The following is a 27,070-nucleotide window of genomic DNA, read 5'->3' as shown; positions in this document are numbered from 1 at the left end:
ATATATATATATATATATATATATATATATATATATATATATATATATATATATATATATATATATATATATACCTTCTGAAGATGTATTTAATATACGAAAGTACTTAAGGAAATTTCCTGTTTCATTTTTCCTCCGTGGTCTGACATTGTCACATTCTTAATCACGTGTTTATTTTCGTGATATACACACATATATATATATATATATATATATATATATATATAGAAAGAGATAGAGGGAAACACAAAGGTATAGATAGAGTGAGATAGAATTTTGTGAGGTGAGAGGGGAGGGAGGGAAAGAGAGAGATAGCAGTTGAAAAGCGTGTTACAGTTGACTCTTCCCCCCCCCCCCATCTCTCATCCCTCCCTCCTGCCACCTGGGTCCCACTCACATGAATGAGGAAGCCTGTCCTCATTATCAAATCGGCGGACAACACCCAAACACCCCGCCCAATGGTCCACCCTCCACCCTCACCACCCACCACATCCAGAACGCAAGTGGTGCTCCCAGTGCCTCGTACTGCTCCCAGTGCCTCGTACTGCTCCCAGTGCCTCTTGCTGCTCCTCGTGCTCCTCCCAGTGCCTCGTGCTCCTCCCAGTGCCTCGTGCTCCTCCCAGTGCATTTCCCACATGTGAGATATTCTAAACTTTTGTTTGAGGGAATTTGAAGTGGCGGGAAGCCTGAAGTTGCTGCGGCCACGACACCCTGACCTTTAAGTTGCTGTCTTACACTACCACAAGCAACTGGGGAAAATAAGTGGTGAGAACATTTTAGAGTAACGAGTTTAACCGAGAGACGAAAGTTCTAGGTTAGTAGCGGTGAATTGTCTCGTATTAAGTGATTATATCTTGTGTCGAGGAGAGAGATGAGGTGAACCACCCTCGAAACTTTAACAGAACCACAACGAACCGTTCCTTATGCGGTGCTAGAAACTGATAGTTATAGTCACATAAACAAAGACTTAAGCCAACGGTCTGTCGAACATTCAGATGAACAAACGTCTGATCAAACATGTGAACCAACAAACTCATAAAGGAGGCGGGTCAGCCCTGATTGCTGAGTGCGGTTTAGTTGGATTGTCTTAAGATATTGTGAGTGACTGGGCACCAGCCAGGCGAGCGCTGCTGCAACACGATGCCAGCTGACACAGTCTAATGATTCTAATGGACTTGAGGAATCACGCTCTATAATGCTTTCCGTGTCTGTTGACACAAGCCTCTCAGAATGAGCATACTATTTCACATGTGTGATAGAGCAATGTGTCTCATGCGTAACACTCGGAGCATGCTATGTTTCCCATGTGTAACACTCAGAGCATACGATGTGTCTCATGCGTGACACTCAGACCATACTATGTCTCTCATGTGTAACATTAGCAGCATGCTATGTGTCTCATTCGTAACACTTTGAGCATTTCTCATTAAACTGGAATTCTTTCACACTGAGAAATAATGTATCTCAGGGAATACCTTGGAGTATATGTCTGGCTTAAGCGTGTTTAAGAGAGTGTTAGCAAGGCAGCACATCATCAGAGAGTGTAGTACGAGGTGGACCTACTACTCCAAGGACCACCTCCAGCACCAGGACGGTGTAGGCAGTCCTCGCAGGCTGAAGGTAAGTCTTCACCGCACGTTCTGGACCAGATAACACAAGGATTGTCAATATTTGCTAATATTATTATCATCATCCACATCATCATTATCTTTATTATCATCATATTATTATTTCTAATATCATTATTATTAATAATGAAATTAGCACTGCATGTATCGTTGCTATTGATGTTACTGTTGAAATTATCGACGTAATTATCATTTCTGACATTATTCTCATATTGTTAATGTCTTCTGACGTTATTGTTATCTGTGATATTGACGTCATCAGTCCTTATTGTTGTTAGTGACGTCATCAGTCCTTATTGTTGTTAGTGACGTCATCAGTCATTATTGTTGTTGTTAGGATGTTAGCGACGACTACATTTACCTACCACAGCCTACACTACGCTCCCACAGCCTACACTAGGCTACTACAGTCTACACTAGACTCCAACAGCCTACATTTCACTAATACTCTCCTATTGCTCTAGCAGTCTACTCTTACTTTTCTAAAACTTTATGTCTTTTGCATTCTTATTTCTTTTTACATGTTTATGCCCAATTTCCAGGCGGTAGGAGTGTGAGCGTGTAAGTTATGGAATGCGCAGATTTTCCCGATAATTAAACCATATTTCTTCTTCCATTGGCCGGCCCCTTCAGGGCGCCGGCTCCCAATGGTCTGGAGACTGGATTTATATCTCGTTCAGGGCGGCGTTGTCCAGCGCGCGGTATCGTTCGCTTGACATGTTTCTCATTGATTTTTGCCCAAGTGCAGTAACTGGGGATTTGAGTATGACATATTGGACCTCTGAGTGCGATAGTGTGGGTTTAGAGACCGACATCCTTAAGACCTCACGGTGTGATGTCGTTGGTTTTCACTGCGAAATATTGGCCCCTTATGAGTGCGATACTGAAGGTTTAAGGTCAGGAACTAAAGCACTTGACTGCGATAGCTTGAATTTGGATCGCCGCAGCTTAGAATATTAAGTAGCATAGCTTTACGAAATAATTGTGACAACTTTACCCATTTAAAGAACCAACTTCTTGTTCTGAAGGAATCAATTTCTCGCAAAGAAAGAACCACGCTCTCAAGGAGAATAGTTTTCGCATTAAAAAGTCAAAAGCATTCAAGGAACCAGTTTGTCACATAGAAGTAGTAACTGAAGCCACTGATCAGGATATTCCGTTAAGCCCCTACAATGGTATTTTATTAAAATCCCTCAAATTTTACCACAAAGTTATATATATATATATATATATATATATATATATATATATATTATATATATATATATATATATATATTATATATTATATATATATATATATATAGGCGATGAGTCACAATAACGTGGCTGAAGTATGTTGACCAGACCACACACTAGAAATTGAAGGGACGACGACGTTTCGGTCCGTCCTGGACCATTCTCAAGTCGATTGTGAACGTCGTCGTCCCTTCAATTTCTAGTGTGTGGTCTGGTCAACATATATATATATATATATATTATATATATATATATATATATATATATATATATATATATATATATATATATATATATATATATATATATATATATATATATACATCTTCAATCTGGTGCCATTAGGAATCACATGAGACAAGCCCATGACATTACTCTAACAAGAGAAATGTTGAACAAGAATACTTGCATAATAGACAAAACCCAAGATTCAAGAAGATTACAAATTCTTGAGGCAATTCACATAAGAATAGAGCGACCTACCATGAACACCCAAATCACGGAACTATTTACTCTACCCACCATGAGAGTAAGGACAAGACAAGAACATATCGATGCCAACACAGAAGACAATGTCCAACATAACAGGCCAATTACACTGGATTAATCTTTGTGTTTAGATAGGAGATGCCTCGTATGGGCCAATACGCCTTCTGCAGCCCCTATGTTTATCCCTTATGTATCCCCCCATGTTTTTCACCTTCATTGTATTATCACCTGACCTAATGCGGGTATAAAATCAACTAGTATTGTAAGATCTGTTCACTTGAGAATGAACCATGGAGGTTCGAAACGTCGTGCAAATTATACAAATAAGTGTAATACACACTATAGTAAATCACTTCTTTTCTTCACCTTAAAAGTACGAAAATGAGCTTTGGAGAACTCCTATTCCAATTAAGCCCTGATGCTAAGAAAATAGTTAGAGGGATAGAAGCCCTAAACCAGAAAATAATAAATACAGAATATGCGGTCATATTCAATGAAACATATATATTATATATATATATATGCATGCATGCAATTGACGATCACAAAACAGAAGCAGTAAATATTATTTACATGCTTGTCCTCCTACACTCTCAAGGTTAGGTAAGGTCTTGGTTTTCTATACAGATTTTCAGGCAAACTTTAATATTCACAATATTTTGGTGCGATGCTGGCGTTTAAGTGTATTTATGTACTATGCCGATAGTCGGGATTGTACTTATTACATAGTATTAAAACGTACTGTCTATTCGGAGGATGGGCTGATAAGAGGACACAAATGGAAACTGGAAATACAAATGAGCCGAACGGTTAACTACCCTATACAGGTAGTTAAAAAGTGAAATGCTCTAAGTAAAATTGTGGAAGCCATCCATCCACAACTTTAAAGCCCGACAAAGAATTGGAATGACATAATAGTTAAATTGAAATACAACGGGTACAAGGGTAATAGCCGGGGCATAAAGAGCAAGACCTCACCTATCGATCAGTGTCTACGGGGAGTAAGTACCGGCAAAACTAAGATCAACATCTTACAGTACTGCGGCTCACTTTTCCACCGCCACCGTCTTAGACATCATCGGCCAGCGGAGTTCCCCTTCCTAGCGTTGACGTCTGTATCCTACACAACCTGTCACTATACCACTTTTTTAATACTTGTGTTTCATATCCCTTGTGTGGTAACCCATGTAGACCATTAAAATATTTATTATATCTGAATTCAGCAGTGAATAAGATAATACCATAGACTCCCACTCATTATATTTCGGTTGAAGCCATTTTCTATGACAGCTTAGTAACGCGTCCTTGGCTGTCCTGCACCCATATATACCTTCACTACTCTTCCCCACTCTCGTAGCCTGTACGGGTGTGTACTCACCTAGTTGTGCTTGTTGAGCTAGCTTGTACTCACCTGGTTGAGCTTTGGCTCTGTGGTTCCACCTCTTGACTGTCAAAAACTGGTGTACAGATTCTGGAGCCTATTGGGCTATTATAAAATCTACACTTGAAACTTTGTATGGAGTCAGCAATACACAGTGTTTGTGGTAGATCTCTGCCTCCACCACATCACTAATGCATTCAATTTGTTAACAACTCTGACAGTGAAAAAAAATATTTATAATGTCTCTGTGGCTCGTCTGGGCACCCATATCCAACTTATCTGAGTTTATGAACTCGCATACCAATCCTATATGTGGTTGTGGACCCCATACCCATTATGGGTGGTTGTGGACCCCATACCCATAATATGGGTAGTTGTGGACCCCATACCCATCGTGAGAGTGGTTGTGGGCCCCATACCAATCTTGTGTGTGATTGTGGACCCCATACTCATCCCATGTATGGTTGAGGTCAATTTTTTCCATTCTGTGAGTAGTTGTGTACACTGATATCAATCCTGTGAGTTGTAGTAGGGCCCATACCCATCCTGTGAGTGATAGTAGATCCCATATCCCATCTTGCGAGTGGTGGTAGACCCCTTACCCATCCCGTGAGTGACAGTAGACACCATACCCATCCTGTGAGTGGTAGTGGAAAAAACATTACAGAGGCACATAATGGGCTCAGGAACTGTACCCCCAGAATCGTTTAACTAAGCAGGTTACAGAAATTATAAGCTACTTACAGATTTTAAGTAACATATCAACAGTCTACTTACAGTTTACAAAATTATTAACGTCCTGAATATTAAAGACATTCGGGCACCATTTTCACATTTCCAGTTTTTTTTTTATTTTTACATTATTTAAACCAAGGATATTTGAAACAGTTACTTCACTTGTAGAAATACACGAAGTAAGTCACATTTTCTTTTTTTATATCTTCACATGCAGTCGAGAGGTTAATACATATTAGATTCATGTATTAAAAAACTATTTTTTTTATAATGGATAAGCTAAATATAAATTCAATGTAAGCTGTCTTCCCTCCATCCTAACCCATTCTCTTCCTTCCCTCCTCTCCCATTCAGTCCCAGAGCCCATTATGTGCCTCTGTAACCCTTTCCACTACCGCCCACAAGATGGGTATGGGGTGCATAATAAATGAACTAAACTAACTCCCCCTCCCCCACCCCTAATCATAATGTTTGTCACATTGATGCTAATTTTATGTTTTAAATACCCAAACCGAAATGCTCAAGGTTGTGAGAGGCAAAATAATAGTGGGCCAGGGTTACTACTCCCAGTACACACCGGGATGTGACACCAGTAAGGTATTAGGGCTAGGGTTACTACTCCCAGTACACACCGGGATGTGACACCAGTAAGGTATTAGGGCCAGGGTTACTACTCCCAGTACACACCGGGATGTGACACCAGTAAGGCATTAGGGCCAGGGTTACTACTACCAGTACACACCGGGATGTGACACCAGTAAGGCATTAGGGCTAGGGTTACTACTCCCAGTACACACCGGGATGTGACACCAGTAAGGTATTAGGGCCAGGGTTACTACTCCCAGTACACACCGGGATGTGACACCAGTAAGGCATTAGGGCCAGGGTTACTACTCCCAGTACACACCGGGATGTGACACCAGTAAGGCATTAGGGCCAGGGTTACTACTCCCAGTACACACCGGGATGTGACACCAGTAAGGTATTAGGGCCAGGGTTACTACTCCCAGTACACACCGGGATGTGACACCAGTAAGGTATTAGGGCCAGGGTTACTACTCCCAGTACACACCGGGATGTGACACCAGTAAGGTATTAGGGCCAGGGTTACTACTCCCAGTACACACCGGGATGTGACACCAGTAAGGTATTAGGGCCAGGGTTACTACTCCCAGTACACACCGGGATGTGACACCAGTAAGGTATTAGGGCCAGGGTTACTACTCCCAGTACACACCGGGATGTGACACTTCCCTTATAAGCAAGCAAAATTGTTAATTCTTCAGAGGACAATAATTATGGACCATGGTTTATCATACTAAGCTTTTTTTAGGCCTAACTATGCATAACCAAAATACATAACAAAATTAATTTATTTTAAGGAAAACTCCCACAACACCATACGAAGAGGTTGTCCTTTTGGTTGGTTTCCTGATGTGTATATTACAAACTTACTTAATAACGTTGGCGATAGTCAATATGTGTTCTATTGTCTCGGGACCTTGGTGGAATAGTGTACTAAATCTCGCAGTTACGACGCATGGAAATGAGCCTAAATCTTCCCCACAATAGAGACTGAAATATAGTATGTGGGATGCACAACTATGACACTCAAGACTTATTGTTGAGTTCTGCTCCCTACCTGCGTGGCCGGTCCTCCCTCTCTATACCGTGGAGGATCAACCACCTACACCCAGAGTGATTGATGAAGATTAAGTCACTCAAGAGGTGGCACGGGCAAGAATAGCCCGTAACCTGCACCAAAGTAGTAGTAGTTTTAGATCCAGCTACTCGGAACAAAAGTTCCAAGTAGCTGTGATGTTCCAAAAGTTCTAAGTAGCCCGTCCACTACGGGCTGTGATGAGCCCGTAGTGGTCTTACCTGGCACAGGAGCGGGGTTTTAACTTGTGGCTCCCTGCACCCCAGTGGAAGCGCTCCTAATATACTGGGGCACCCCTTCCCCCAGGCACCCTCCTGGTGAGGGGGGGGGTCCCTGAGGGGCGACCACTACCCCGTCACAACCGTCAATATCACTATGTGGCGAAATATAAGAGTTCTTAAGCGCTCCTCCTGATCCTAATTTTCCACTTGTCTTCTCCAACCATCTAGTTCCTCCGTCTCCCTCACCTCAGCTTTTCTCTTCCACTTCATCATCGTCCGCACTCTTCTGCTGCCTCCTCCTTGTTTTCATATTCTTGTGCTCCAAAAACGAGAAATGACAGGAATTTTACAAGAAGGTTTCTTCTGTTTTCTTCCAACTCAGAGATTTTGAAAAATATGGAGGAATGTGCGAGCAGTTGTCCAGGCTCCCAGACTCACCAACGCTGGCATCAACACTCGCATTTCACCACATTTTGAGATTCTCGCAAATTATATATCATTTTTCTGTCCATCTCTCCGTCTATTTGTTTGAGTGGTTGTCTGTTAATCCATGGTCTGGTAATATAATTATCTATCTGCCTTATGCCCAATCCATTTATCTAGTAACCAAGGTGTATCAAGATCTACTATCAATTTAGCAAACTAAGCAGAATTTATCAACTTTGTTATATATTTGCATAGCAGTCTATATGCATAGAAATCTATTTAAACTTATATGTCTTAGTATTTTTTGGTTGGTGTGTGCATTTAGAATTTAAAATCTTCATGATCAATTTAGTGGTTTTTCTTGTTCGCTCGTGTAGTAAACATCTACTTGTTTGAATATGACAACATTAGGGCTCAGGAAAGGTGCCTTTAGTTTATGCTTTCAGTAGCTTCATAAGTATGCATTCAGAAATGTCAAGAAGAGTGAAAATTAGATCCTGATGAAATGTCCATCAATATAATTCCACTTGTTTCATTAATGTGGATGGTGATGAGCAGCGACTCAACAGCCACAGATCTCACAGGCCATGCCTGCGTTACTTGCTGTAAGTCGACAGATTCCTTCGGAGACTCGAGGCTGCAAGAGCATGACACGTATGTGGTCAGCTAGGTCTTGAGTCGCTAGTTAAGACTAGTATTCTTAACTAGTTTGTGCGTGCGTGTATGTGGGGGGGAGGGGGGCTGATGAGCGGTGGAAACGGGTTTCCAGATTGGGCGGGGTCGTCACAGTTCCATAGGCATATATAGGTTCCTACTGTCCAGTAGAATTCGGCGGGTGAAGTTCAGATCCTTTGGCATTAACAGTTTCAACTAAACTCTTGACCTTCGTTGTCAGTTCGGCAGTAGTGTCCCTAGTGATCCTTTGGAATTTAGTTTGGACAGAGAGAATGAAAAATATTTTCTCAACATATTCTTTTTATTCCAGAAGGACAAATTGGCTACTTATTATTTCTTCTAACAACTGCATTTATATTCTTCCCGAGGTTCTTAGCTTCCCTCTGAGCTCAGGAGACAGCTTGGTGATTCTGTAGTTACCTTGAGTCATTTCTCCTTCAGCCAAAAGTTCTACTTGCAAAGTATCCTCGGTGGAAGCCTTCCATTGTGTCTCAAGGTGGAAGATGACGCCCGGCTTGCTCTCCAACGTCACTTTCGGGGCCATCTCACTTGGACTGGACCCGAATGTGACAGTCCTTGGTGAGGATGATTCCGTTGAGATTGAGGAAGCCATCTCTGGATCCAAAGACGTCATTGTTTATGGTACTTGTCTCGACATTTTGGCGATGTTGGTCTGCAAGTTCGCCGTGCCATCGGTCGATGGAGGTCCGGAGGCTGTTGTAGAGGCTGGCTTCCATCCAATGGTCTGCATCATGATACAGCTGCGTCTTGAATACACTCATCTCATTTTCAGTTTGGTGAATCTGATGTCGAATTAAACCTTATCAATACTTTACAATGAGGGCTTGTATGTGTGAGTACTCACCGAGTTGTGCTTGCGGGGGTTGAGCTGCGGCTCTTTGGTTCTGCCTCTCAACTGTCACTATACTGGTGTACAGGTTCCTGAGCTTCTTGATCTCTATCATATATGCATTTGAAACTGTATATGGAGTCTGCCTCCACCACATTACTTATTAATGCAGTCAATCTACTAACTATTCTGACACTTAAAAAGTTCATTCTAATGTCACTGTGGCTCATTTGGGTACTCAGCTTCCACCTGTGTCCCTAAATAAATAAATGTGTTAAATAATCCGTCCTTATCTACTCTGAAGTTATTAATGGTTGACCAGTCCAGCAACGAGGAGGCCTGGTTAAGGACCGGGTCGCAGGGACGCTAAACCCCGAAATCATCGCAAGCTAAGGTAACCTTTTCAATTTCCCTGAGAATTTTGTATGTGGTAATCGTGTCTCTCTGAACTTTTTTGTCTTCCAGCGACTTTCACTATTTTCAAGATGCCTTGATTGTCTGGATGGACAGAGACTATTCAGCCTCTGAGACTATGGCCACTCTGAGCATAGTCCATCCAGAAGAACATCATCAGGCTTTAGTTTGATCTTATTGTAGGAGTGATTTGCCCCCATTGTGATACTTCCTCAGAGCAATTAGGTATTCTCGAGTCCAAAGTTCATTCCACCGACTTATTGTTCATGGCAGGTGTTTTAAGCTCTGCACTAAGTCACTCTCTCTGACATACGAAGGATCTTCTGTTCCCTCATCTTTAAAGGATGCTAGAGGTTTAGCATTCTGTGTAATCCGGCAGATTACACAGGATTTTATTATAGATTTTACAGTCTGGCGACCCTGACGAAGCCAGAACTGCTGTCTTAGGTCAGTGAGGGTATCAGATCCGCTCCATGTAAAAGATCCGCTCCATGTAAAATGCAGCATTCGTGTACATATAGCACAATTATTCTCCTTACTGGGTGGTCAAACCAGAGGCCCAGATCATGCGCTAACCATAGTAAGGCTGGCTTAGCTCACGAGGAAGGTGTCTAGCCATATTAAGACTAGCTTAGCTGGCTTGGCAAGTGGGAGGGTTACCACCAGTTTAAGAGTCGGAGTTTACTTTTGTGTTGATCTGAAGAGAAAATAAGAGAAAGTTCACAGGAAAGTCTGATAACTGTAGACCTATTGGCCCACGGCTCTTATCAGCCACGGAGGAGAAAGACTGCTTTCTACTGTTATCTCTAATATGACTGAGGCCGGGACAGCAGAGAGAGAGAGAAAGACATATTCCACTCAGTATTAACTTAAGGTTTGGACCTGAATGTAGGTATCCGAGCCTCCATTAACTCTCACTTCTCCTTGTCTCTCAATCCCTCACTCCTGCTCTTTCTCAGCCACAAACACGGTATCACGCCATTCCTCACTCTCTCACGCACTATACTATACTCTCTCACTCTGCAACACACTATCTCCCACTTACACTCCCTCACATGCTATATCCTCTCTTAATTTAATTTTATGTCTGCCATCCTCCCTCCCTCCCTACCTCCATTACTCCTCCCCCTCTATCCCTCTTTACCTCAATCCCACCCTCATTCCCTCCCTCCCTCCCTCCCCCCTTCATCCCTCCATACCTCACTCCCTCCCTCCAATACTTTTTTTCTCCATCTCTCACAGCCGCTCGAGGTCACAAAGAATTACGTCACAGAAATTCTCTACACAATATACCCAGTAACCTGTCTGTGGGTTGCATCCTTCATCCTTCTTTCTCCCCATCTATACCTTGTACCACTACGTCAGTTATGCTCCATCTACACCTTGTACCACTACATCAGTTATGCTCCATCTACACCTTGTAAGACTACGTCAGTTATGCCCCATCTACACCTTGTACCACTACGTCAGTTATGCTCCATCTACACCTTGTACCACTACATCAGTTATGCTCCATCTACACCTTGTACCACTACATCAGTTATGCTCCATCTACACCCTGTACCACTACGTCAGTTATGCTCCATCTACACCTTGTACCACTACATCAGTTATGCTCCATCTATACCTTGTACCACTACGTCAGTTATGCTCCATCTACACCTTGTACCACTACATCAGTTATGCTCCATCTACACCTTGTACCACTACCTCAGTTATGCTCCATCTACACCTTGTACCACTACATCAGTTATGCTCCATCTACACCTTGTACCACTACCCCAGCTATGTTCCATCTACACCTTGTACCACTACCTCAGCTATGCTCCATCTACACCTTGTACCACTACCTCAGCTATGTTCCATCTACACCTTGTACCACTACCCCAGCTATGTTCCATCTACACCTTGTACCACTACCCCAGCTATGTTCCATCAACACCTAGTACCACTACCCCAGCAATGTTCCATCAACACCTAGTACCACTACCCCAGCTATGCTCCATCTACACCTTGTACCACTACCTCAGCTATGTTCCATCTACACCTTGTGCCACTATTCCAGCTCTGATCCATCTACACCTTGTACCACTACCCCAGCTATGATCCATCAACACCTTGTACCACTACCCGAGCTATGCTCCATCTACACCTTGTACCACAATCCCAGATATGTTCCATCAACGCCTAGTACCACTACCCCATCTATGCTCCATCAACACCTTGTACCACTACCCCCAACTATGCTCCATCAACGCCTAGTACCACTACCCCCAACTATGCTCCATCAACACCTTTTACCACTACCCCCAACTATGCTCCATCAACACCTTGTACCACTACCCCCAACTATGCTCCATCAACACCTTGTACCACTACCTCCAACTATGCTCCATCAACACCTTGTACCACTACCCCAGCTATGCTCCATCAACACCTTGTACCACTACCCCCAACTATGCTCCATCAACTCACAAGTGCAATTGTATCTTCCGATGCGGACCCTGTCACCAGGTGAAGGCAGTTAAGGAAAGTCTTTGGAAGATAATGATCCTTGAGTCTATCGGCCATTTGTTCTCTATGACGGCTTATCTTGAAGACCCGTAATTGTGGGGAGGGAGAGAGAGAGAAGAGGGGTGGGAGAGAAGAGGGGTGGAAGAGAGGGGAGAGGGTGGAAGAGAGGGCAGGGGTGTAGAAGTGGATGTAAAATGGGCGGAATGTTTCTCTTTGTCTGGCTATCTGGCTGAGTGGGCGGGCCGCCCCGGGCCAGTGAGCGCGCCACCAGACGCTATGGACTCTCACTGCTCAGTGCTAAAGCAACTTTTGCGCAATTTTAACCTTTCGTTTGAACATTTTCGTCTGCTTTTTTTACATTAAGTAACACCTTTGACGTCAGAGACTTTGGGTAATTATTATTTGACCTTGTCATTCTTCGAGTTATGTTTATCTCTTTTTCCCACTGGATATGAGTGATACCCTTCCCACTTTTGTAGCACCCCTTACCCAGTTTGGATTTTTTGAGTGTTGCCGCCAGAGGCGGCTAGTTTATTGTGCACCCCATACTCATCCTGTGAGCGGTGGCACAAAAAGCATTACAGAGGGCACAACAGGTCTTCATCAGACCTCAACGGAGATTATTACATAGACAATTTCATCTATCCTTTACACCCTATAATTAGTGTCAGCTAGTTACAGAGAATGTTCTATTTCAAGAGCTATATATTTACAGTAAGTCAATATACATTAATGGTAGATCTTATCGCTAATACATAATTGTTTGAACAATGGAGATATTTCAGTCATAGGAGAGCTGGGCGATATCGAAACAACTTCATTCTTGGATATCGTGCCCACTGGAAGAATATGTAGGAGTGCCGTCTGGTGGTTTAAGACTTATAGGAAGTATATACGCCCTAATTTTAGTCACCTAATCAGCCATCTAATTTAGCCATCTTGGACGGTTAATTTTAGCCGTCCGAGGTGGACTGGGACGTCCACCTCCTGGCGCTAGTGCGAGCCAGGCACTAGCCTTCAGGAGGCTGGGGTCGTTCTTGCCCTTGCTCATTTTGTTTTCCTCTTAATTTTTCATCCTCATTTCTTCCATCTTCCTCTCCCTCAGTATAACAACCCTCCTCCTCCCCCCAGCAGGAGGGGGTGGCGGCCAGGATGGTGGTGAGACTGGGACGCTGCGGCCTGCGGTGTGGCAAAGCTGTGCTTCTCGTCTTCAACCTTGTCTTCTTTGTAAGTATTATGTCTTTATTCACAGTAACGGGACAGTAAAGTCACAGTGACGGGGCTGGGACAGTAAAGTCACAGTGAGTGACTATGAATCTCTCACAGGAGATGGGTAATTAGTCTCTCAGGAGGCGGTATGTAATGAGTCTTTACCAGAAGGAGAATGATAATGAATCTCTCCAAGGAGAAGATGGGTAATGAATCTCTCACAGGGAGGAGATAGGTAAATCAGTCTCTCCCAGGAAAAGCAGGAAGGAAAAAGTTAATTAATTTGCGTCCCTTTTGTAAAAGATTCGACGGACACAAGTTTCAAGGCTCCTCTCCTCGACAAAGCATGAATTTAATCCCGTAACGTTCAGCTATGCACACAGCCGTTCACGGCTGTCGTCTATGGAACAGTCTTCTTGCTGCCCGCAAGCAAAAGAGAATTACCTACCTGCAGGCAGATTAAGGCAACCGCGTAATCCAATTTCGTTCCCCTGCAGCGCACGCAAGAGATAGCTTCCCTTCCTGCACCTCGCACCGGGGAGCCAACCCAATACGCTGTGGCGCCGCTGTTTTCGTTGGTCCAATTTCCTTGCAACATTGTGAGGAGAGCCTTGACTATAGATTACCTCGTCATTTGCGTCCGGGAATGAGTCCTACCCAGTTGGAGAAAGAGAGGGGAAAGAGAGAAAGAGAGTGATAGAGAGACAGACAGAAAGATGAGGAAAAGGGGGGGGGGGTGATGGAGAGAACTTACTGCCAATTCTTTCACTCACGACCGCTACTGTACCTGTAACCCCCTTATAAAACAGCCACTAAGTCCAGGATGCCGCGTATCTACGTCCAGTCCACCTTCACCCTTCTTCAATCCAGTGTCTGATACAGCGATACACAGTTGTACGAGACCCACTTCGGTCCTTGTGTCATCTAATGGCCAATTCTTCAAGATCTTTTTGTCATTTAATGCCTATAATTCTTCAAGGTCCTTGTGTCATCTAATGCCTATAATTCGTCAAGGTTCTTACATCATCTAATGCCTATAATTCTTCAAGGTCCATTTGTCATCTAATGTCTCTAATTCTTTAAAGTTCTTTTGCCATCAAATGCCTATAATTTTTCAAGTGCGTTTCTTCATCCAATACCTGAGACACACTCATCATAAATGTTGTATCAAATGCTTGAACAATCCCACCTCCATTAGATATGGAGTGGCCCAAGTGCAAAACAAAGTAAAGGTGAAGAGCTTCGGAGTTCACTACACCAGTGCTGATAAAATGACAAAGTCGAAGAACTACAAGATGGACCTTGAGGGCAGTGTCTAGAAATAATATAGGTGATTGACAGATGGGTCTGTTCATCATTGATCAGCCTGTCCTCTCGAGCATTCACAACATCACTTAACTATTGTACTATATTGCCCGAACCTAACCTAACTGAGGACCCATAAATACTCATACACCTCCTTTGACAATTGCCGATGCCGTCTGTTGAGCACACCCGACCCCAAATTATTTTAGGAGGGGAGGTGTAACAATGTCGACGCCATCTGTTGAGTGTACCCACCCCCATTTTATTTTCATCAGGAGGATGACTGTGATCTTACTGACATTTGTATAATTTCTTTCTTACTATTCATCTTTAATTCCTAAGAAGTGATGTGGGTGGAATCTTGGTCGACAGGAATCAGTTCACCCAGGGCAGTCCTGAACTCAAGACGTTTTCCAGTGGGAACAAATGGCCTAGTCAATGTAGACTGGGATTTGTCTGTGATACTTAGTGAAGAATTTATGACTCGACCGACGTATCCTGGGATGGCCAAGTTGAGTTACGATTTGGAATTAATGTCCATCTGATAAGGCTTTTTATAACTGAAGCCTGTGTGGAAGTCTGCCAATGTGTTGCTGGAGACCCCATGCCAGCATGTTGCTGGAGACCCCATGCCAGCATGTTGCTGGAGACCCCATGCCAGCATGTTGCTGGAGACCCCATGCCAGCATGTTGCTGGAGACCCCATGCCAGCATGTTGCTGGAGAGTAGAAGTGATGTTTTGGCATAGTGACGATACTGTGTAAGACTGGCCCAAGATTTACTGAGAAAGGTAAACTCAAAAGCGTGAGGATTATAAAAGACAGGCGCAGGGAAGGAAGCTTGAGTGTTGTACGATGGAAGATAGGAGTGGACTCGCCGGGTTAGAAGATCGCAGACGTTCGTTTGTAGTGTCCTGTGTAAAAGTGACACTTGCAGTGTTATATTATGTACATGTGTGTATACATGATTAAGGAGGCACTTGGTGATGGTTCGGTTTAGTGTTGTTTATCCACCTTTTCCTTTAGATGGACTATTACTGGCAGTTCTTAGTAACTCAAGGTTGGACGGAGTAAGAAGAGGCATTAAATCCCCATAAAAAGTTTGATATGAAAAGAACCTGCTTACAGGCTAAGTAAAGCCATAACACCGCTTAAGTAAGACTGAAACGAGTAACATTTAGTGGGCCAGGCAGAGGCTTAGGGACCCACTCAGGAACATCCCTGACAAAAAAAAAAAAAAAAAAAAAGCCACACTTGTACAATGTCGCATTGAATCTTGCATGATGTTGCCCACGCATGTGTCGCATGTGCTTCAGCGCTGGCTGTAAGTTGTGATAATGGTGAGGGTTGTGATTATGGCGGTGAGGGCTTCACCTGCTTGGCAGTGCCGGAGTCGGTAGCTCTGATGGTACTGATGAAAGATTGGTAGGATGGAGTTGGTCCGTCATAAAGATGGGATTGTGATGGTTCAGTTCCAGTGTGACTGACGTGATTATGGTGGTTGGTGGCCTTAGTGGGGAGGTGGTTGTAAGTGTCTAGGCACTGGCTGTGTGGTGGTGTCATGTACATGGTGTGGTGGTTCTCTTGTTTGCGATGTTGAGGGGGTAATGATGGCGCTTGAGCAGTTCGGTGTTGTTTTGAAGCTTCTGTTATTCTGCTGTCGTGTTGGTGGAGTCAATAAGGCTGTGTTGCGCGCGAATGGTGAGCTCCCTGTGTATGTGTACTCACCAAGTTGTACTCACTTAGTTGTGCTTGTGGGGGTTGAGCTTTGGCTCTTTGGTCCCGCCTCTCAATTGTCAATCAACTGGTGTACAGATTCCTGAGCCTACTGGGCTCTATCAAATCTACACTTGAAACTGTGTATGGAGTCAGCCTCCACCACATAACTGCCTAATGCATTCCATTTGTTAACTACTCTGGCACAGAACAAAATTCTTTCTAATGTCTCTGTGGCTCATTTGGGTACGAAGTTTCTACCTGTGTCTCCTTATCCGTGTTCCACCCGTGCTAAAGAGTTTGTCTTTGTCCACCCTGTCAATTCCCCTGAGAATTTTGCAGATGGTTATCATGTCTCCCCTTACTCTTCTGTTTTCCAGGGACGTGAAGTTCAGCTCCCGTAGCCTTTTATCGTAGCTCATACCTCTCAGTCTGTTACTAGTATGGTGGCATACCTCTGAATCTTTATAAACTTTGTCTTGTGTTTAACTAGGTATAGACTCCAGGCTGGACCTGCATACTTCAGAATTGGTCTGACGTAAGTGGTATACAAGATCCTGAACGATTCCTCTCACAAGTTTCTAAAGGCAGTTCTGATGTTGGTCAACCTAGCATATGCTGCTGGTTATATCATCTTGATGTGGGCCTCTGGGGACAGGTTCGGTGTGATATCAATCCCCAGGTCTTTCTATTTGACTCTTGCAGGATTTCACCTCCCAGATGATACCTTGTGTTTAGCCTTCAGCTCCCTTCGCCTAATTTCATTACTTTACATTTCCCTGAGTTAAACTTTAGTAGCCATTTTCTAGACCATTCCAACAGTTTGTCCATGTCATCCTGTAGTCTCTGTCTGTCTTCATTTGTCTTGATTTCTCTCATAATTTTTGCTTCATCAGCAAACATTGAGAGGAATGAGTGTATACCCCCGTAAGATCGTTTACATTTATCAGAAACGGGTTGGGGTCCAAGTATAGAACCCTGTGGGACTTTGCTGGTGACATCTCGCCAATCTGATGTCTCCACCCTCACTGTTACTCGCCGTTTTCTGTTGTTTAGATACTCCCTTATCCATTGTAGCACATTACCTTTTACTCCTGCCAGTTTCTCCAACTGTTGTAACAGATGTTTGTGGGGTACTGTGTCAAAGGCTTTCTGTCAGTCTAAGAAAATGCAAGTCTGTCCATTTTATTCTTTCTTGCCTAATTTTTGTCCCCAGGTCATATATATTAAGCCTGTGAGGCACGATTTTCCATTCCTGAACCCATGCTGGTAGGGTGCTACAAATTTCTTTCCTCCAGATGTTCTACGAGCCTTTTTCTCACGATCTTCTCCCTCACCTTGCATGGTATACAAGTTAGGGAAACTGGCCTGTAGTTCAGTGCCTCTTGCCTATTACCCATTTTGTATATTGGGACTACATTAGCTGTCTTCCAGGTATCAGGTAGGTCTCCTGTTTTCAGTGACCTGTTATACACCATAGAGAGTGGCACACTTAGTGCTTCTGCGCCCTCTTTTAGTATCCATGGTAAGATTCTGTCACGCCCAACAGCCTTTGTCACATTCAACTCCAACAGATTCCTTTTGACCCCATCACTGGTGAGGTCAAATTTCTCCAAGGTTGCTTGGTTTGTCACATCCTCTCTTAGTACAAAGGTTTCTCCTTGCTCTATTGTGAAGACCTGAAATCTCTTGCTCAGTTCTTCACACACCTACTTGTAATTATCTGTGTATCTGTTCTCCCCTTTTCTCAGTTTCATCACTAGTTCCTTCACTGCTGTTTTCCTCCTGATGTGGCTGTGAAGCCGTTTTGGTTGGCTCTTAGCTTTACTCGCGATGTCATTTTTATATTGTCTCTCTGCTTCTTTCCTCATGAGGTACTCATTCCTGGTCCTCTGGTATCTCTCCTGCTCTCTGGTTTTCTGTTATTCCTGCAGTGTATCAATGTAGCAACGTACTCAACAGTGAGTGGCAATATATATACAACAATGAGGTACATGTACAACAGTGAGGTGTAACATATACAACAGTGAGGTACAACAAATAACAGTGAGGTACAACAGTAAGTGCAACATATACAACAGTGAGTGTAATATATACAACAGTGAGGTGCAACAGAGGCTCAGAAAACAGACGGGACTCTGTGAGAACAGTTGGATGAAGCTCTTAATCCTCATGTTGAAGTCGGATCCATGCATGCGCTATATTACTGGATCAAGTGCAAATATTACAGGATTTATGTTCCTACTACAGCGTATCTAATATGAATACCTATGAGAAAGAAAGAAAGAAAGACAGACAGACAGACAGACAGACAGACAGACAGACAGACAGACAGACAGACAGACAGACAGACAGACAGACAGAGAGAGAGAGAGAGAGAGAGAGAGAGAGAGAGAGAGAGAGAGAGAGAGAGAGACTAGTTATAGAAATTGGTTTTGAGATTAGCAAGCATTTTACCGCCAGACAATTTGTATTGCAAATTAGAATTTCTTTTTATTTAGTATTTATGAACTGGGGCATCGACCGCCAAAATAGACACGAATTTATAACTGAAACACAAAACGAAAATACAAAAATATGTATGAATAAAATTGATAATCAAACACTTATAAATTCCTGATCTGCCTTTTGCTACCAAATAACACATGATTTTTGCTTTAATATATTATTTTTGCTTAATTTTGTTTAAATACTTCTATTTTGTTATTTTTTCTTGTTTTTTTTTCATCAGTATTTCAAGTGAATGCTAATCAGTATTTCATCCCTTTCTCAAGCAACAGCATGGACAAGAAGTTGCCAATCCATCCACATATTTGATAGATCATCCATATAATATATATTTTGCCAGCAGTGTTTTTAGGAGTTGTGGCATATATATCTGGGGGTGAAACATGAAATCTAGGCAATCAATATTTTTTGACTACCCTACATATTATGTTTAAATTTATCTTTGGGGTTGGCAACTGCTTGTCCAAGCAGTTGTCGACCCCAAAGACAAATTTTTAAATTTAAGCGTCCATGTGTAAGGTGGTCAAAAAATATTGTTTGCCAAATTTCATGTCTTCGCACCCAGAAATATGCCAGAACTACTAAAAACACTGCTGGCGAAATATAAATTATATGAACGATATTTGGTGTTTTCTGAATAGCATAAAGTTTGTTAGATGTAACGAATATTATTACGATAGCCATCCATATAACTATAGTTTGAACAATTGAAAACGTGATATATATGGTTGATTTAACATTGTAAACAAAGACTGGTGACTTCTTGCGATTGATGTCTTACACTTTTTTTTTTTTTTTTTACACCAGTGGGTACAGTACTATACGACTGCTGACCGATGAGCGCTTTCCCATCTCATAGCTCATGATATACCTTACACACTAGTTCCCTGGAACACGACCCACAAATCGTTTAACAACCAGCTACCTAATTACTGCTGGATGAATAGGTGCGCCTAATCCTCGCCGGCCAGAATACGAATCTGGGACAAATCACTTGCGAAGCGTCGGGTGTTTGTCACCAATGTGTCGCTACTGACTTCTTAGTGTTTTTCATTATTTGTACATTTTATTGGGCATTGCCTATCTAAATGGTCTACATGTGTTTAGGTATTAACCCATCACTAACGGATCATATTTTTCAAGTTTTTTCATTAGCAAGTGTCTTAAAGCTAGTTAAATCTGAAATATTGAAACTGTATCTGGATTATATGGTAATTCTCTAAACTGATTTATCATATTTATTATGCTGGTGCTTATTCATTCTTACACATTACTGACAAATTTATTATTTTTATCTTACTTTACCAGATATTTTAGTTATTTATAATGGTTACAAAATCCACAGAAAAAGTGAACCTAATAGGATGATTGGCAAAAGTAATTACTGCTTAAAATCTGCCTTCATAGCTCCAAGTTCTGGGTTTCTTCATGAAACATTGACATAAAGTCATTCATTGACATTAATAAAGTCTAAAAGAGATGCTTCTGCTTCGACAATAGATGAGATTAAAATATTTTGGCAGAGAACGAAAATTCCCTTGATAGCAAAGCTCCATTGTCAGTCCGAAGTTGAGAAAGTATTTGAAGAGTTGCGACTACTGAAGAAGGATTAGACAAAATAAAAAAAGGAGGAAATCCACTTGAAAAAAAGAGAGGAAGCCTTTTGCTGCTTGCTTTGAAGATTTGTTTTAATATAAAATAATAATTCATTGTGTCGTGGGACAGGAAGCCAGAGTGTATTCATACACACTAGGCTTTTATCAAGGTCTTCCCCCCCCCCAGGGCCGAATAACTGACCCCCGCCCAGGATGCAACCCCATAACAAGCTGACTAACTCCTGAGTACCTATTTACAGCTAGGTGAACAGTGCGTTAGGTGAAAGAAAATGTGCCCAACCATTTTTGTTCCGCCTGGAATATTCGATAGCGCGTCGAGAACGAACCCAACTGTACTACCGGGACCTTCTTATATCTTGCTCATGCTAATGCTGAGAATTTGATCACAGTACAGGAGGTTAAAGATGTCTTAACGTGAGATGGCGAGGTGTGGCTCCACGGCTGCCACGGACACTAGGCTTTCACACAAGAAAAAGTAAAATTCTGTAACAATGGCTCAGTAGGCTGCAGGGCGGACCGTGGACAGGAGACGCCAGAAGCCTGCACATCTGAGGGCACCATGATGCAAGAACCGCCACTTCCAGAAGCAGCTCGGGATCTACAGATGATTTTGACAGTAATAACCACGGGGAAGCGTTTTGAAAACTTCACCTTGTAAAAAGCGAAATTATTATCATCAGGGGAGTGGTGAAGCACAATAGATGCTGTGATAAGTTCGTTAAATGAATGGAGAATTGAGCACTCTGTTTGAGCTTCGAGTTTTGATGCAACAAGTCCATTGTAGACAAGTCACGAGGAGAGAAAAACGGTTTACACACGACTCAACTGATGACGTCCGAATACTTCCGGAACAAGTGCTTCGCTGACGACTTTTGTTCGAACTACAACGCTGTAAATGCTTCACCTACGTACTAAAATTCAAATAATCGTCAACAGAGCCTAAACACTTAACCTAACCAGTGCTTAAATACGTGCAATATACTAAAATAATATTATTTTATATTCGAGAAAAACTCTGTTTTGAATGAACAGCATGTTAAAATTGATGAATGCGTCTTTGGGGTTGACCCAATGGATAGAATGGACTTGGTCTGAGGAGGGGTTGTATAAACATAGGGTTTGGCGGGTGCATGGAATTGACTTTGGCCTTCGTTTATGAGGATGGGCTGGCTGTTTTATTGATTATCATTTCTCGAACGTTGTTTCGTTCTTTACCTCTGTTCGAGGCTCACCTTTATAACTGTTTCACCTACATGGTGGAAATACAAATAATTGCCAACAAAACCTGATCACCTAACCTCGGTCTAATACAGGAAAAATTCATATTTAAAATTATGGCTTAATATTTTAAAATGACCGATTTTGAATACAAAACTATATGATAGATTACAATATGTCGAGTGTTTCGACATATGTTTCGAATGTTTCGAGTGGATAAGAAAGTTTATCGCTGCCCGTCCTCATAAACAAAGGCCAAATGCTCGTTAATCCAGCCGCAAACTCCCCTGTTTATATATGTATACCGGACCCCCTGTTTATGAAAGAAAAACGGTTTATACAGGACTCTTACTGATAGCGTTTGAACATTTTTCGAACCTTGCTTCGCTGACTCTCTCTGTTCGAATTGCAATGCTATAAATCAGCCCGTCCTCCAAACAAAGATCCAAAAGTGATTCCATGCACCCGCCAAACCCCCTGTTTATGAATGAAAAGCGGTTTACACACGACTCACAACTGCTGACGTTCTAACATATCCGGAACAAGTGCTTCACTGACGAATTTTGTTCGAATCGCAACGCTATAAATGCTTCACCCACGTACTACAAATACAAATAATCGCCAACAGAACCTAAACACCTAACCTAACCTATCCTATGCCTATATATACACAATATGCTAATATGTTATAATATTAATTTATACTTGCGAAAATTCTTGTTTTGAATGAACAGCATGTTAAAATTTATGAATGCGTCTGTGGGATTGACCGCTGAATGTAATGGACTTGAGTCTAGGACGGGTTGTATGAATGCGTCACCTGTGTACTACAAACACAAATACTCGTGAACAGAACAACCTAACCAACGTCCAACTATACATTGAATTATATTATCTAATAATATTGATTTATATAGCAAACCTAATTGTATTACAATGTGTCTTAAAATTGATGAATGCGTCTTGGAGGAACGACCGCTGCTCTAACAAGCTTGACCTGAGGACGGGTTGATATCTAGAGTGTCATCGATATTTTGTGTGTATGAATGAATGTTTCGGACGAGGTTTATGCCTCGTCAGAAACGACGAGACGAGGATCTCTTTCTCGTCGTCACGCAGCACTTCCTCATAAACAATGGCCAAAGTCCATTAATAAGGACATGCACAAGCCAAACCCCAAATTTATTGACGAAAAACGGTTTACACACGACTCGACTGATGACGTCCGAACACTTCCAGAACAAGTGCTTCACTGACGATTTTTGTTCGAACCACAACGGTGTAAATGCTTCACCCACTTACTACAAATACAAATAATCGCCAACAGAACCTAAACACCTAATCTAACCTAACCAATGCCTAAATATGCACAGTATGCTGAAATATAACTATTAATTTATATATGAGAAAATTCCTGTTTTGAATGAACAGCATATTAAAATTGATGAATGCATCTTTCGAGTCGACCACTGGATGGAATGCACTTTGTCTGAGGACAAGTTGGGTCCAGGAATATCTTTAAAATAACAGTGACAATAGAGAAAATGACAATAATAATAATAATGTTTTTACTTAAGCCACTAGAAGTAGCAGTAATGACTACAACCACAATTACTACTAGCAGTTAATGACGTTACTACAGCAACAACTACTCACAGTAGCAGTATGTGAACTTCTTTGTATCGACATCTGGTCCTAAAATAGTTATTTATGACCAGTGCATATTTATAAATTTACTCTGGCTGCCTGTCCCTCGACACAATGAATTATTTAATTATTAAGGTTTCATTTAATATTACTGTGAACTGTGAGGCCTTAACACTACTAACAAGTGAATCAGTAGTAGTTAAGGTTAAGTGTACATGGAATAAATGTAAGTATCTTAGGTGTCCATTGCCCCACACTCTGCATCTTAACTTTCCTGGCCTCACATTCACTCATAGTCTTCAAGAAATATCTCACAGATGACTAACTTCATTTTTTTGGTTACAAAGGAACCACTGATCCTGTTAAAGAGCCTCAGCGGTTCATTCAGGCCTTCTCACAGGATTGGTAACCTCTTGATTCTTGCTTGAAGGATCAACACGGTTGTAAGACAATGGAACTCAAGAGTGAGTGACAGGAATAATTATTCAAGGCACAAGGATGTAATGGTTCAACTGCTGGTCACCGGAGACGGATCCTACTTTATATTATTTGAGAATTTTTGTCATAATGAAATAATTGACTGACAAGCGCACTAAATCCCTGCAGACATTAATAGTAACGACACTACGACCACCACTAACAACAGTAGTAACGACACTACTAACAGCAGTAGTAAAGACACTACTAACAACAGTAGTAACGACAGCAACACATGCCTCGAAGTACCACGCACTCAACAAGACAAGACAGACATATAACGTTTTAATATTCCAACTACGTTTCAGGTAACGGGTCTGGCGGTGGTGGTGGTCGGTGTGTGGTGCGTTGCTGGCGAAGGTCGCGACGTGATGCTGGTCCTGGCGCCCACGCCAGCCCACACGCCCACGCTCACCCACCTGGCCTATGGGCTAGTAGCGGTGGGCGGTGTGGTCCTCTTGACGTCAGCGCTGGGGGTGTGGGCCGCCCTCAGGGAAAATCAGTGTGGACTCGGCCTGGTAACGTATCGTAGTGCTTGTTGTCTCCGGACGATGCCTAACGATTATGTCAGTTCTTCCTCCTGGAACGTTCTTGTTGAGGTGTGTGCGTGTGTGAGTGAAAGTTACAGTGTACAGTGAAGAGAATTAAAGAAGGAACGTAATGAATGTTTAGGCTGCTGTCGACTGATGTGAGCTAGGACGCCTGCACCACCAGCGCTGTGAGGCTTGGTGGGGAAATTTTGACCAGCTTCAAGAACAAAGGTTATTACTTGCGCTCCAACGAAAGCCCCAGGGAATTTGGCGCTGTTCAATGACTCTTGTAGGAAATGTTCTTGGTCTTGATGCCTTCCTCGATCGAGGGAACATCGCTTAGATCTCTTTGATGAGACGGTTGCGTTTCTTCACCACACACACCTCATCTTACCACACACACCGGAAAGCAAAACACACTAACCTGACAACACACAACCAAATACAGTTAACCTCCCAACTCAAAGACACCAAACAACCACAAGCACTTGACCTCCACACTCAACCACACACACACATTGACATCATCACACAAACATATGACGCTATCCCAACACCACAAACACGTTATATCACAACACAACCACACAGATACCACACACAAACCTCACATCACCACAAAACCACGCTCGGCCTCCCCGCATGCACACGAGAGCTCACCCAGCGGCTCAGTGGCGCGTTGGTGACTCTTAAAACATCGCTTGGCTGCTCTCCTTCGACCTTCCCGCCTTCAGAATGTCGCCGGATTACCCCACACGACGACTGGCATGAAGTCCATCACGCGTGCGTCGGGACGCTGAGCCTTGCAGAGTATATCCATAGCAACAGAAGTATTTAAGGCAGTGAGTGACGAAAGCCCCATGTCAACTGAATTCTTTAAGTCAATGGAAGCTTTAAACCCGTGGCAAATGAGGCATTCAAGCTATGGAGGCCTTAAATCCATGGCAACTGAGGCATTTATGTCATTGGAGGTCTTAAACCCGTGGCAACTGAGGCATTTATGTCAGTAGAGGCCTGAAACTCGTGGCAGCTGAGGCATTTATGTCAGTGGAGGCCTTAAACCTGTAGCAACTGAGGCATTTAAGACAGTGGAGGCCTTAAACCCGTGGCAGCTGAGGCATTGAAGAGAGTGCTGTATCAGAGTATGAATGAAAAAGTGCTTAGTGAGTCCGGACCCGGATGAGACGGAATGTGGATGTGTACTCTTCTACAAACCTAACCTAGCTTGGATGTTATGTTGATGTGTGACCTGCTTTCTTGACGAGCGATTCTACTCATATATTCAACATTGATTAGTTGGATCATCTCATTTATTATGCATACTCATACTGTGAGTTGTAACGGATTCTATATCCATCCTGTGTTTTTAATTTACCCCATAATCATCCTGTGAGTTGTAAAGGACCCTGTGGCAGTCCTGTGATTTCTAATGGACACCTATTCGTGGTAGTGATCTTCATACCCATCCTGTGCTGGGTAGTGCACCCAATATCCATCTTATAAATTGTAATGGACCATATATCCATCGTGATGTTTGTAATGGACCCCCAACCCTATTATATGAGTAGTAATGGACCCTGCGTCCCTCCAATAAGTTTTAAGTGACCCCATGATGTTTCTATGAGTTTTAATAGATCCCTTGCAATCATGTGAATTTTAATGGATCCCATACTCATATAGTTATTGAAAGTTGTCCTCATATCCATCCTGTAAGTGTCAGAGAACCCAATATCTATTCTGTGAGTGAAATGAACCTAATAGACGTCTTTTAAGTGGCAGTAAACCCCATACCTATCTTGTGCGTGGTTGAGGACCCTACACGCGTATTCTTAGTGTTATAATGGACCCTCTGCTCGTTCAGTGAGTGTTAGTCTACCATATATTCTTTCCTGTTAGTAGAAGGGCACCCTAAACCATTGTGTGAGTGGTAGTTGACTCTATAACCATCTTATGACTAGTAGTGGATATCATACTCCTCCAGGGAGTGGTTACCTTACCTTGAGGTTAACTTGAGATGATCTCGGGGCTTAGCGTCCCCGCGGCCCGGTCCTCGACCAGCCTTCCTGGTCTGGACCATTGTAGTGGACCAAGTGTAGTGGTCTGGTGGTAGTGGACTATTGCCAGCTTGTAAGGTGCTGTGGACCCCATACTTGTTCTGTGAGTGGTAATGACAGCAATACCCATCCTGTGAGTGATAGTGTACCCACTACCCACCATGTGGGTGGTAGTGGAAGCGGTCACAGAGCCACACAAAGGGTTCCAGAACTGAACTCTAGTATTGGTTTGGTAATCAAGCTACAGCATTCATGACCTTGATTCAGACTTTCCTAAAATAAATAATCAATTTACAATACTGGTTTTTCTTAGCTTAACAGGAAGGTTGGAGAGACAATTGATAGCTTGAGGAACTGAGCGTCAGTATTTTCTTGCAACAGCAATTGACATTTGTGCTGTTTATATAGATTTAGTTGGTTAAGTATTTTGGCTGAGATTATAAAACTTGTATCTCCCGATAGAGAGATTGTGGAGGGGAGCCTTTGTGTGTGACGGTGGCGGGGGAGCCTTTGTGTGTGACGGTGGCGGGGGAGCCTTTGTGTGTGACGGTGGCGGGGGA

At 42.6% G+C, this 27,070-nt stretch overlaps 1 long non-coding RNA gene across 2 annotated transcripts; it reads left to right on the top strand.

The window, feature by feature from the left end:
- The first annotated feature begins 516 nt into the window (after positions 1 to 516).
- Positions 517 to 27,002, top strand: LOC123745930 (uncharacterized). Of its 2 annotated transcripts, none has more exons than XR_011224960.1 (3): positions 517 to 1,620; positions 13,366 to 13,458; positions 24,235 to 27,002. It is a non-coding gene; the product is annotated as an uncharacterized lncRNA (long non-coding RNA). The 2 variants fall into 2 exon arrangements; XR_011224959.1 differs by having other exon boundaries at positions 13,363 to 13,458.
- Positions 27,003 to 27,070: the final 68 nt, after the last annotated feature.

The sequence above is a fragment of the Procambarus clarkii genome, chromosome 78, assembly GCF_040958095.1.
Source record: "Procambarus clarkii isolate CNS0578487 chromosome 78, FALCON_Pclarkii_2.0, whole genome shotgun sequence".
In the NCBI taxonomy this organism is placed as follows: Eukaryota; Metazoa; Arthropoda; class Malacostraca; order Decapoda; family Cambaridae; genus Procambarus; species Procambarus clarkii.
The sequence above is the reverse complement of the archived record's forward strand: the minus strand, read 5'-3'. Positions and strand labels throughout refer to the sequence as shown.